Below are 13,130 nucleotides of genomic sequence, written 5' to 3' on the forward strand. Positions count from 1 at the left end.
GTTTGACCCAATCACTAATGATAAATTAACTTATTGGAATTTGAAATTTCTTCCATACTCTAAAGTTAATTTAGATATATAAATAATAGAAAAAAATATTTACTCTAGTGTTAATTTAAATATATATAAATTACTAAGAAGTTGACTTTAAGCCAACCCACTCTCATCGAGATATGTCAACTTGAGCTTGCGCATATATTTATGTGTCGTTTGATAGCGACCCGATAGTGAGTGATCTCATAAGTGTTGGACATCTTAAGGATCCCAACTCTTAAAGTGTTTGATGGAGTCATGATTGAAGTCTTGAGTGAAGAACGAGTGTCTAGGTAGCTTATGTTTTATTTTGGTTGTCTTGATTTATCTTTTACCTTCAGGAATGATGAAGGGTCCAAAAACAAAATGTTTTTCAATTGGTTAAACTGTTTTTGACTGGTTATAAAGGTTTTCAACTGATTTTAATTTTCTTTTTCTGGAAAGTTAAAGTTGTTCAATTTGTTATCTTTCAAATCAATTGATTGAAAATAATGCTTTTATATTTTTCTATCATGTGTTTTAACTCTAAAAAAACATATTTTAATATGTAAGATGATAAATATTTTCAGTTTAAATACATTCACTTTAAGATAAATCAGTTTTCACACAAACTACTTGTTTTGAGTAAAACCAACAGATTGTTTTATTTTTCAACCCGATTGATTTTATTGACAATAAACTTTTCTATTTTAAAACTTGATAGATGTTGTTTTGCTGTCAAATTAAATTGATTTCAGCGTAGACTTGTCTAGCGTTAGAGAGATGAAGGTATAAAAATGGTTAGATGACCTTAAGTCATCTCCCAACAAATTTGTACTTGTGTGAGCTAAGGGGTCTAGATAGTACATGTGACTGGATGCATAATTGCTGATGGACTACCGATGCGATTCTGGAATGGACTACCGATGCGGTTCTGGAATTGGTGGAATAAATGAAAAATTAAAAAAAGGTTAAGTTTTCTAGAGATAAGTATAAGTAAAGTGTTTGCGAAGTTAAATGAGTTCAACTTTACTTTTGGGGCATCTTCTTTTCTCTTAGGAAAGCTCTTGGGTAGGTTCTGGTCTAAGGGATTATGTCTTATTTTTTATGTAAAGATTGCTCCTATCCTTGCATTATTTATAATTGGGAAGCCTAAACATTTTCAATCGTTAGTTAGGCTGCAGATTTTTTTCCAGTTGTTGTAAAAGGATTGTGATACTTTTTTAAGTTAAACTTTAAACAATAATGTATAGTAAACATGTATGGAACTCTTATAATAAATTAACAGCTCACCATAACCAAGCTAACAACATTTTGACCAATTCAACTTGAATAGTTATTTTGAATAGTAGATAGTGATGGAATATTTTAAATGACACAATTAAAAGTCTGACATGGATCACCAATAAAAAATAAGCAATTACTTTGATTGATGTTTATGTTTAAAATCATGCATTCAATGTCTTCTGTGAACTTTTTATCTTCCTATGTTTGATGATGTGACTTTTTGTCCTATGCTACTTTTGGCTGGACTAGTGTAATAAGAGGGCATGCAATTATTAAAATTCTAAATTTGATTTAACCAAGTCTTACATTACATTTGAAAAACATCTTTTGGTTTGCATTGCTTTTATATATATATATATATATATATATATATATATATATATATATATATATATATATGTCTAAGTGACTATAACTGCATCCGGAAGTGAGGATGCATCCCTATTTAGATCTACAAATGAAAAGGAGGTGGGTGGGCGCAGAAAGGTGGGAGAGAGACTTATATAAATATATTTCTTAAGGCTGCAGATAAATGAGAAGGAGAAAAGAGAAAGTCATTCATAAATAAATAAAATAATTCGCATTCTACAATTTTTTTTAAAGTATACTGTACATATAATAAAATATTAAATATATTTTATTTTAAATATATTTAAATAATGATAATAAATATTAATTAAAATTATTTAATTTTATTCCAAATAAACTGTAAATATCCAAGAAATATTTAATATATTCATAATAAAACTAAAAATATTAAATATATTTACCTAAAAATATATTTATATATTTATAATAATACAATTTATTATATTTAAATTATATATTATAACAATCTAAATTTTGATTTATTAATGAAAATAAAAAATTTATTTAAATATTTAAATTTTAACAAGGATTAAAATGTTATTAGTGGGATGTCTTTTCTTTTTCTAATTAACATTATTATGTTCTTCATTTTTATATAATTTCAAAATTACAAACAAATTAACATGCTTTTATCTCTTTCCGGATCAAATATAATGATTTTATATTATATATTTTGACAACTAGTTAATATTCATGCTATGTTTTTTAAAATATATTTATTTTGTTATTGATAATAATAGAAATCATTATTAAAAATAATTTTATATATATATAACAACATAATTTAAAGAATCATAAATAATATTAAAATTATGTAAATAAATTAACTTTAAGTAAAAATAATAATAAAATATTAAATAATAAAATTATACTTAAATTTTAAATTATAATTAATTATTTCTTTCAATTTTACATTTTTTTTTATTTATAAATGAAACTTTAAATTATTTTAATTAACTAAAATATGAAAAAAAATTAATCATTATTTATTCTTCTTTTATATACAAGGGTAAATATGTAATTTTACAACTTTTACTATTCAAAATAATGTATAATATTCTTACAACCATCACATCACTCACCAATTTTAATAAACTTTCCTCACACATCCATTCTAACATACCCTGATCCAAACAACATCAACTTTCTTCACACTTCCACTCCCCCACACTCTCAACTTTTCACTCTCCCACACCCTCTAATCCAAACAAAGCCTAATGTTTTGGATTGGGGAGTGACAAGTTGAAGTGTGTGAAAGTGAAAATGTGAGGATTTGAGAATAAAAATGTGAAGAAAGTTGAGTGTGTTTGGATTGAAATATGTTAGAGTGGATGTGTGAGGAAAATTTATTTAAATACATGACAAATGTGATAGTTATAAGAGTATTTTGAATTATTTTTAATTGTGTAAATTATAAGATTACAAATTTATCCTTATATATAAAAAAAGTATAAAAATAAAATATTAAATAATAATAAATAGTATGAAAAATTGAATATTAAATATCAACTCTAACAATGTTCAACATGAAAAATGACCTAGTATAAAAAAAATGAATGTTCATGACAAAAAATATTTATAATTTTTAATTTAAATCATTAAAAAGATTTTTCATTAATAAAAGATTTATAAAAAGTAATTACATAAATATTTTTAATTTAAACCATATCTTAATTCAATAGTGTAATATAAAAAAAAATATAATTATTCTAAATTTTCAATATTAAAATTGATACTCAGTAATAAAAAAAAAATTAATAATTACATTAATAAAGTAATTATATTATTATTTTATTTATAGAATTGAAATATTCAAAATTCTCATTAATAAAATCAAATCTGAATTACTATAATATATCAATTGAGTTATATTATTTATATTTTTAGAACTTAAATATTTAAATAGATTTTATATTTTCATCAATAAATCAAAATCTAGATTATTATAATATATAATTGAATTATATTATTTATATTTTTAAAATTTAAATATTTAAATGTATTTTGTATTCTTATTAAGGATAAAAATGTAAATGTATATAGAAACATATGGCTTTCAATCCAAATGCACTCTAAAAGCAATACAAACTGTTTTTTTACTATCTATTTCCCCTTGTACAATAATAAAATTTATTTGGCATTATATTCTAGTGAAATCAACCTAGGGGATACAATGATGAACCATGAAAGCTTAAAAAACATGGACCATTGTTCAGTTCATTGGGCTTGCCAACAGCTTTTGAAGCACCAAATGAAGAGACATAGAAGAACACTTTTGAATATGACTTATATTTTGTACCACTTGTATTACTGATAACAAACATAAAAACAACCTAGAAGTAAGGGTAGGCACAGTATGGTTGGCATATTTAAATCTTGGAAACTTTTAAAATCTAAAACCAGATTTTAACAGTTTTCAAATTGGATTGACTTTATGTATTGCTGATAACAAATATAAAAACAACTAAAAGTATGGGTCAGCACAATATGGTTGCCATATTTAAATCCAAAATCCCAAATCTTAAGATAAGTTGTGGCTCATTCTTATGTGTATTTGTTATAAGTGCTTCATTTCTAAACAACTTGCAACTCTTACGCGTACTTAATTTAACCCAGAGAAATAAAGCCACTTGCATCACGTCCTATATAAGGTCACCGACGCCAACCATATATTCAACTATCTTGTTTAACTCTTCTTGCTTAATTTTTCTGTGCTTCCTTCTTGTTCGCAAATAATGTCGGTGAGCAATAGAAATAATGGTGTGAGGGTTGAACGAAGGGAACTTGCAGCGCCCGAAAATTTGATGGAGGTAATCATCATGTTGGCAGATGCGATAATGTTGCTCTGTTACACCGAGAGAAGGTACATGTTCAACTTGCCCAGAGTCATCGCTCACGCTGTGTTGGACAAGGTGGTTTCCTAGTTCTTATATCTATCCATTTATGTTGGGGTTCTTTAAAAAGTTTGTTCATGTTCAAAGAGCTTTTGCTTATCAATATGTAGGGTAAGAAAACAATTGGAAGTGAATGCCGTGAAAGAAGTGATTGTGTAGAACTGAAAGACTCCCAAATCTTAAAGGAGTTACATGAGTTGAAGAGAATGTTGACATGTGCCAAGTTTTTCAGCTCCTGCAAACGTTCTCTTGCGTTTCTATTTGCTGCGGGATTCGAGGAGGAGGATATCCTCTATAGGAAGAGAACAGCTAGGGTACGTTAATTAATTAGTATTAATTTTGTTGATGAATTTGATTCTTCGATTCGAGTGTAGGATCTGACAATGATGACTCAGATGATGATAGTAAAAATGAAGACCAATTGTTGAATAAAGTGGAAAAGCTTAAATTGGGAAAACATGTTAACATCCCTAACATTCATGCTGATGGGAAAAATATCACGGAAGAAAGAGATTGTCCAGTCACAACATCAAGAAGACATCATCTTTATCCATTAGTTAAGATCATGCATATTGTCCCTCCACATTCGTCATAAAATTCAAATTTGGACTACAATGATGTTGATGAGAAACATGTCTTATATAAAACGTCGGACGCCTACGCAACTGTATGGAAAACTGAGATTTTCAAGAGGGATGATACTAGATCATTCTATAAAGAAGTATTTGACAAAGTTACAACAATTAATCAATCAACTGTTGCATCTTGATGAACGAAGTATCTTGATGAACGAAGTGCATTTAAAGAAGTACCACCACAATAACAACTACCCAACCAACAACAAAATGAATATGGACAATAAAATTATGATTATGCAGACTACTAAGAGCTTTATGTTCCAAGTTTGTTTAAATTGCAGTTTACATTTCATTTTTACTTGACTTTTGAATTATGATATCTTCAACTATGTTTCAAGTTTGTTTGAATTTTGAATTATGTTATATTTGAATTACTTTATATGATGAGACTCAATTATATATGTTATGTGGGTTTTATTTTATGTTAGGGGCATTGGATGAGACTTGATTGTTGTTGAATTTATAGGTTCAATGCACATTGATAATAGATTGTTCAATTTGGATATTTTAGATTACTTCATGTGTTGAAATGTTGATTATATCGGTGTAAAACATCTAAAAATGATTCATTTAAATGTTGAATGAACATTTAATGCATGCAAGATTCTTTATGGATTTACTTACGAAAAATAGTTGGTGGGTAATGTGTGCATATATATTACTTACGGACGGTTGTTGGTGAGTACTATCTACGGACTGATGTTAGTGGTATTACCTACAGACTGTCCACAAACTCATCATTCGTCGGTAAATTACCTACGAATTTTTTTGTGTGAATAATTTGTGGGTAACACTGATTTACCTACAAATTTTTTTGTTACCTACGAATTTTTTTGTTACTTACAAATTTCTTTTGTACGTAAATTCATTTTTTTTTTGTAGTGAAATCTTACCTATTACTACACAACCTCTAAAGACTTGAGATATAAATCTTGTTTAAGGTACGTAAAAATTCTACCTATCCCTACATACCCTCTCAAGTATCTCTTTTTTTGTTCAGTAATGAATAAATTAAATAATTTGGAACACTTCAGAGGTGTTCCAACCTTTATACAAAATGCTTAAATTTGGATTAACTAAGTTTGGATGGACAGTTCTAGCTTTCTGATCTCTCTTCGGAGATCTACATTCAAATCTCCTATGACCTTGTTTGTTACAATAATAGCATATTGTTCTTGTGCAAGTTTGAGAACGACCTTGGACTTTGCTTTTGTTTCTTCCACGGGATTCATTTTTCCCATGGGTTTCACCTCTTCCTCGCTTCTCAATAACATTTGCTTTATATTGAAAATTTATACCTCTTTCTTCCCTTATGGATTTTTCATTCAACAAACTGTCTAACATTATATGATCATGATCTGCTTGTTCATCAGTCTGGTCAGAAACTGGGTGAGTAGGATCTGTCTGTTGGTCTATTTGATCAGGATCTATCTGTTGAGGTCCCCCTGAATCAATGCGATCTCTAGACTTGCACTGATTTTTCTCTTGAATATCTTTGATCGTTTGATCCTCAAAAAATACAACATCTTTGCTTCTAACAATTTTCTTCTTTATAGGATCCCACAAACTGTACTCAAATTCATCCTTTGGGGACCCAATGTATATGCACTCCTTGGCCTTAACATCTAGCTTTTTCTTTCATCCTTTGGAATATGAACAAAGGCTCTGCATCCAAATACTCTCAGATGGTTAAAGGATGTCTTCTTCTTGTACTACACTTCCTCTAGAATCTCCCCATCTAGAAGTCTTGAAGGTGTAAGGTTTATGAGATCAACTGCAGTCTTTATTACTTCACCCCAGAAAGACTTGGGGAGGTTAACACCTTGTGACACGCATCTGACTTTCTCTTCAATAGTATGATTCATCCTTTTGACTACTCCATTCAGTTGAGGAGTCTTTGGTGGTTTCTTTATCATTCTAATGTCATACATCTTGCAATAGGCTTCAAAAGGACCACGATACTCTCCACCATTGTCGACTTTCAGACACTTAAGCTTTTTCCCAGTTTTCCGCTACACTAGAGCATGAAATTCTTTAAATGCTGATAGTAATTGATCTTTGATTTTCAGCAAGTACACCCATACTCTTCTTGAGTGATCATCAATAAATGTGACAAAGTAGTAGGCTCCACCAAGAGATTTTTCAGACGGTGCACAAACATTTGTATGTACAAGTTCAAGTACCTTTTGTCTCCTTGAGAGATCGCCTAATCTCTGAAAAATGACTCTGCATTGTTTACCATAAATGCAATCAGTACAGGATTCCAAGATTTGACCCTTTATATTTGGCAAGTGGTTTTTTGACAAGCATCTAGAGTGCTTTCTCACAGGATATAATATCAAGTAGTGGACGTTCATATTAGGAGGTTTTATGATTGATCCTCATCCCGAGTCTCAACCTAAGGTTTGATTGAAATGATGATTTTTGTTTTAAATTAGACATGATGGTATATTTATTTTTTAATAATTTTATATATTAAAGTGTATTTGTATTTGATTTGATATACAGGTGTTTAGGCATAATTGCAGGTCAAAGTGTTTGGGTGTTGTGAACAAGCACTTAAGAAAGCAACAAAGGATGAAGTTCGTACAATGACGGTGAAAGTTGTTCAACATATGCGCAAATGTGAGGAGCATGAGATATTAATCACGAGTATTGAAAAAGAGGTTAAAAGCATACTTGAGTTAATTGCAAGCAAAAAATTTGTTCCTGATGATACTCGTACGAAAGTAGTTGAAGTTGAACCTCTTTCAGTGAATTGCACATACTTCAAAAAGCCAGAAAGTAGTCATGAAGATGTAGATGAAGAGAAAGACTTACATGGAGATGAAGATCGACCAAATGAAGAAGTCAACATGTTTTCTAAAGTGAACCGTGAACCCAGGAAACGTTTCAAAACTGTTGTTTTGAAAACACCTTGGACAACATATTCAAGGAGAAAAAACCCAAAATCTGATGCTTAAGTAGTTGGTTAATTGATATGTTTTTAGGTTTTTATGTGCTATTGTACAATTTATGTGCTTGTAACAAATATTTTTGTTGAGGATTTATTTATTCAAAAAACTCTGAATGTGTGACTGGATTTATTTAGCATTATTTTTTTTTATCGGCAACGAATTAATTGAATTAAATGGGGCCACTTCAGGGGTGGCCCAACCCGTATACAGAACGAACACAAAAATAACAGCAGATTGCTACCAAAGCATACCTACTATAGTTGTAACCCACAAACTCCCCTGCCCACAAGTAGTCCACACCACACCCATACAAAATATCAAAAAGAGAACCCACAACTCCATGTTCGAGGTCCACACCACCCCAACAGTGCATAAAAAACTTGTTGCACTTGAATGCCTCATTCTGGACGCACCTACCAACAATCCTTTCCACCCTAGCTTTGGCATCACCACAGGTGCACCATTCGGGGTTCCATGCGTATGCCAACATCCACTACAGTTGATTTAGATCTGCCCTGCATCTAGCACACCTATTGGACCAAAACCCTTGAATAATGCAATGCAGGCCAAGCTACACTTCAGGAGCATGGCCGTATCCTGCTACATTTGATGGCCCCTTACTGTAAACCAGTGATATGCACTTGCACCCAGCCAGCAGCTCTAACAAAACCAACAAACCAGTACAGGCAACACATCAGAAGTGTGGAGTGAGGCTCCATACCAGTTAAACCAAACCAGCCAACAACTCCGACAAAAACCAGCACATCAGTTATGAGAAGTGAGGCTCCAAAAATGTTAACCAGCCACTTCATATATACAGACCATCTGATTTTAAGCCATCACTATATACATCCACTCCAGACATCATTTTAACGTGAGTTTTACTTCTATAACCCATGTGATTTGATTCTACCTTGCCCCTTCATGCCAAAACCAGAAAGAACCTCTCCTGACAGCAACATCCTTTTCCTCAGTTCCTTTGACAACTCAACTCACCTGTCAGACCTACAATAGTAGAGACAACACCCATTATCTAGTTTTGCTACATAGAAGTTTTTACATTCTTCTAGAAATGTTTAGGCATAACTAGTAGACCAAGGTTATTAATCTTGAATTACAAAAACCTACGACCCACCCATCAGTAACTGAGACCACGCCACCACATAAGCTATGCATATTCGATAAGTCTTTTACCTCAAAAGTTTATGGACTGCTACATCTAATACAACTTTGTGAGTCCAGAAACCTGCATCAAGTGAACCGCCCTTTCTTACAGATTCTTCAACAGATCTGCTACTCCACCCACCTCCTTCCAGCCAGATCACTTCTTGCTTCCTACCTCCACCAAGGCATAGCAACACTGTCTTCCCTCCTCTTTCAAGACATCTTGGCTCCACCTAGTGCAACTTACTTATAGCTACGCAGGACAATGGATTCAACACCCAATCTGCCAAAGAGTAGTTAAAATTTTGTGCCTTATGCTTCATCCATAACCACGATTTAAGTTGGACCTTTTGGAACACTTTTTATGCATTTGTATTTCCTTGGTTGAACACAACTGAGTTTCTATAATCCCACATACACTGAACTATAGCTTCCCATACCCCTTTCCAAAACAAGTTTTGTTTATTAGTACACTAGAATAGATGGAAGTTCTCAAAGTGAGTTATAAGATCTTTATGTTGGACAAATACAACTCCAATCCATTTAAATCACAAGGACCAAACACACAAGGCATGTTTGCATTACAGGAAGAGGTGTTGACAAGACTCTTCCTTTGTCTGACAAAAAGCACAAACAGTAGTGTTCAACACCACCTCTCTCCTACTCAAACACTCTCTTGTTGGCATTCTCCCCAACAGTATCCTCTAGGCTGTGATCGTCACTTTTGGGAAAGCCTTAATCTTCCAAAGGTACTTGAACGCTTCAATTTGGGGGCCCCTTTTAGACTTGGCTAGGCATTCACAAGCAGAACTCACCGTAAAGCAACCAGATTCATCACCTCTCCACACCTGGGCATCCTTCTATTCCTTAATAACATTGGCCCTGGAGATATGCATTACAAGCTCTACTTCCATAAGGGTTTCCCACTCAAATCTACCACGCCTCCACCTTAAGGTCCACCGCCACACCGATTCTTCCCACACGCCTACCTCTTCCACCTTTTGACCCTAGTTCAACGACAACGTGTACAATCTGGGGAACAAAGATTTGAGAGTAGTGTTTCCAACCCACACATTCTCCCAGAATCTTGCTTTGTCTCCACTCCCTAGCTTCCATCCGACTTCTGCTTGAAACCACCTATCTCTTCCTCTCTCCTTACAAACTTTCAATAAATCTCTCCACCACTAGGATTGGAGTTTCACTAATGTTTGAGAGGTATCGAGTTCCATGCCATACTTTGAGTCCAAGCACTCATTCCACCTTCCTTTCTCGTTAGAGATACAATGCCATCTCCACTTAGCCAAGAGCGCAATATTAAACTTTCGAATATCTCTGAGACCCAACCCTCCTTCCTCTCTTAATTTACATAAGATTTTCCAATTAACCCATGAGATCGGTCTCTTCTCCTTTCCCCAACGCCAAAGAAACCTCCTTTGGATACTGATGATGCTTTTGCATACCGCCTCTGGAGCTCTAAACAAGGACAAGTAGTAAAGCGGTATGGTCGTGATAACAAATTTGGTTAAACATATTCTTCCTGCCATAGATAAGAATCTCCCTTTCCACACACTCAGCCTGGATTTCGGCTTGCTCAAAACCGGCTCCCAAAAGTTTTTCTTCCTTGGATTTCCCCCCACTTCTAGACCCAAGTAAGTAAACGGGATACCCATTTGAGCACAGTTCAGAGTCTTTGTATAGCAGTCCATATTGCTTCTGAGGATATTTATGCCTGCTAGCTTTGACTTATGGAAGTTGATCTTCAGTCCTAAGGCTAACTCAAAGCCCCTTAGGATAGCTTTCAGTGTCATCACATTGGTAAAGGCATCCTCACATAAGAACAAGGTATCATCTGCAAACCGAAGGATGCACATTTCAACCTCCTTTCTTCCGAATTTGAGGCCAGATAACAGATTGGTCTTCACAACTTTCCTTACTAGCCCGACAAGGCCTTCAACAACCACTATAAAGAGGAAGGGGGCTAATGGATCAACCTGTCTCAACCCTCTTGATGGCTTAAATTCTTTCGTAGGGATCCCATTGACTAGCACTGACACAATAGCACTTTCCAGGCATCCTTGGATCCACATTTTTTTATCAACAATGAATTAATAGAATAAAAAGGGACACTTAAGGGGTGTCCTAACCCTTTTACAGAAACCACACCTGACATAAGCAGAGTTAAAAGATAAATCAGTTAATATAATACAACTCATACTATATATGATTGCCGCAATGTACTTAAGCTGCATAAACCAGCAAAGGTGCGTTGCTGGAAGCAGCAGACTGCTGGACTACCTCTGGATAGGTGAGAGAGAAGACCTCCCTTCCTTCCTATTGCGTGAAGCCAATGCCAGCTACTTGAATGCTGGGAGGTGCTCACAGATGAGCCAACATGTTTTGACAGCAACCCAACCTGGACATTCAGATTGAGCGTATAGCATTTCCATATATTGAAGAGAGGATTAGTGTTGCTCTGCTAACTCTACCCCTACAGGCACCCTGCATAATGGCACACACAAGCCAGCTTGATCACTTTATCATCTTGTCACCCTTCGCAGCTCCAGGACCAAATACCAGCACAAGGTATCAACTCCAACATTCCTTTGTTCAACTGCTCCCCCCTTAGGTACCTACAACACAATAAACTCCACCATTCCAGCTCCCAACCCCATTAGAGCATCCAAAATACATCATAACCCAACCAATCCTCACAACAGTAGTTTAGCTACAATTCAATGTTGGGCCGTACAGTAGCCAGCCCATACCTCAGCCACACCAGCAGTCCCACATCATCCCACTCAGCATCCAAAATGACAGAGCATACCAGGGGTACTGACCATCCGAAACTTCAGCTGTTGGCATGACATCTGTTTATACGACCAGGGAACTAACATAAGAATTTGGCCTAGGGTGCCAATTATAGAAGACTAGGTGATGTACCATATGCAACCACACCAATCCCAACCCCTGCTACATTTCCGATCGCCAAGCCTCCCTGAACCCCTCACTAGAGCACCAATGTTACATCCTCAAAGGGAACATGGCTATAATAGAATACAAAATCTTCTTAGATAAAGGGATCACCCAAGGACCCAAAAATTTTCTTGGACCATCTAGTTCTAAGTATCCATGCTGTCAAAAAACCATTCCTCACCTTCTTGGTCCCCTTTACTTATAACTCTTAATACAAGGCATTGGGTTCAAGATCCAGTCCACGAAGGAGTAATTAAACCTTTGTACCTTATGCTTCATCCATAACCACGATTTAAGTTGGGCTTTTTGGAACACCTCTTCTGCGTCTACTACTCCTTGCTTGAACACCACCGAGTTTCTGTGCTCCTAAATACACCTTACAATAGCTGCCCAAATACCTTTCCATACCATGTTTTGTTTGTTGCTGGCCTGGGTAAGCAAGAAGCTCTCAAAGTGGCTCTTTAGGACATTATGTTGTACAGACAAAATACCAATCCACCTATAACACAGGGCCCACACACGCAAAGCCAAGCCACACTTCATAAACATATGTTGACATGATTCAATCTTGTCTTGGCATAGCGCGCATAAGGTAGATTCCAGCGCCACCCCTCTCCTACTCAAGCACTCTCTAGTTGGTAGTCTATCCAACAGAGCTCTCCATGTAGTGATCATGACATTGAGGAAGGCCTTTTCCTTCCAGAGGAGCTTAAACGCTTCAATATGAGGCCATCCGCCACTCTTAGCTAAGCACTCATTTTCTTTATTTCGCCACATCTGTACATCTGGCTCTTCCATGTTAATAATGGCCCTGGAGATGTGTATTGCAAGCTCTG

The sequence above is a fragment of the Phaseolus vulgaris genome, chromosome 2 (assembly GCF_000499845.2).
Source record: "Phaseolus vulgaris cultivar G19833 chromosome 2, P. vulgaris v2.0, whole genome shotgun sequence".
Taxonomy (NCBI): Eukaryota; Viridiplantae; Streptophyta; class Magnoliopsida; order Fabales; family Fabaceae; genus Phaseolus; species Phaseolus vulgaris.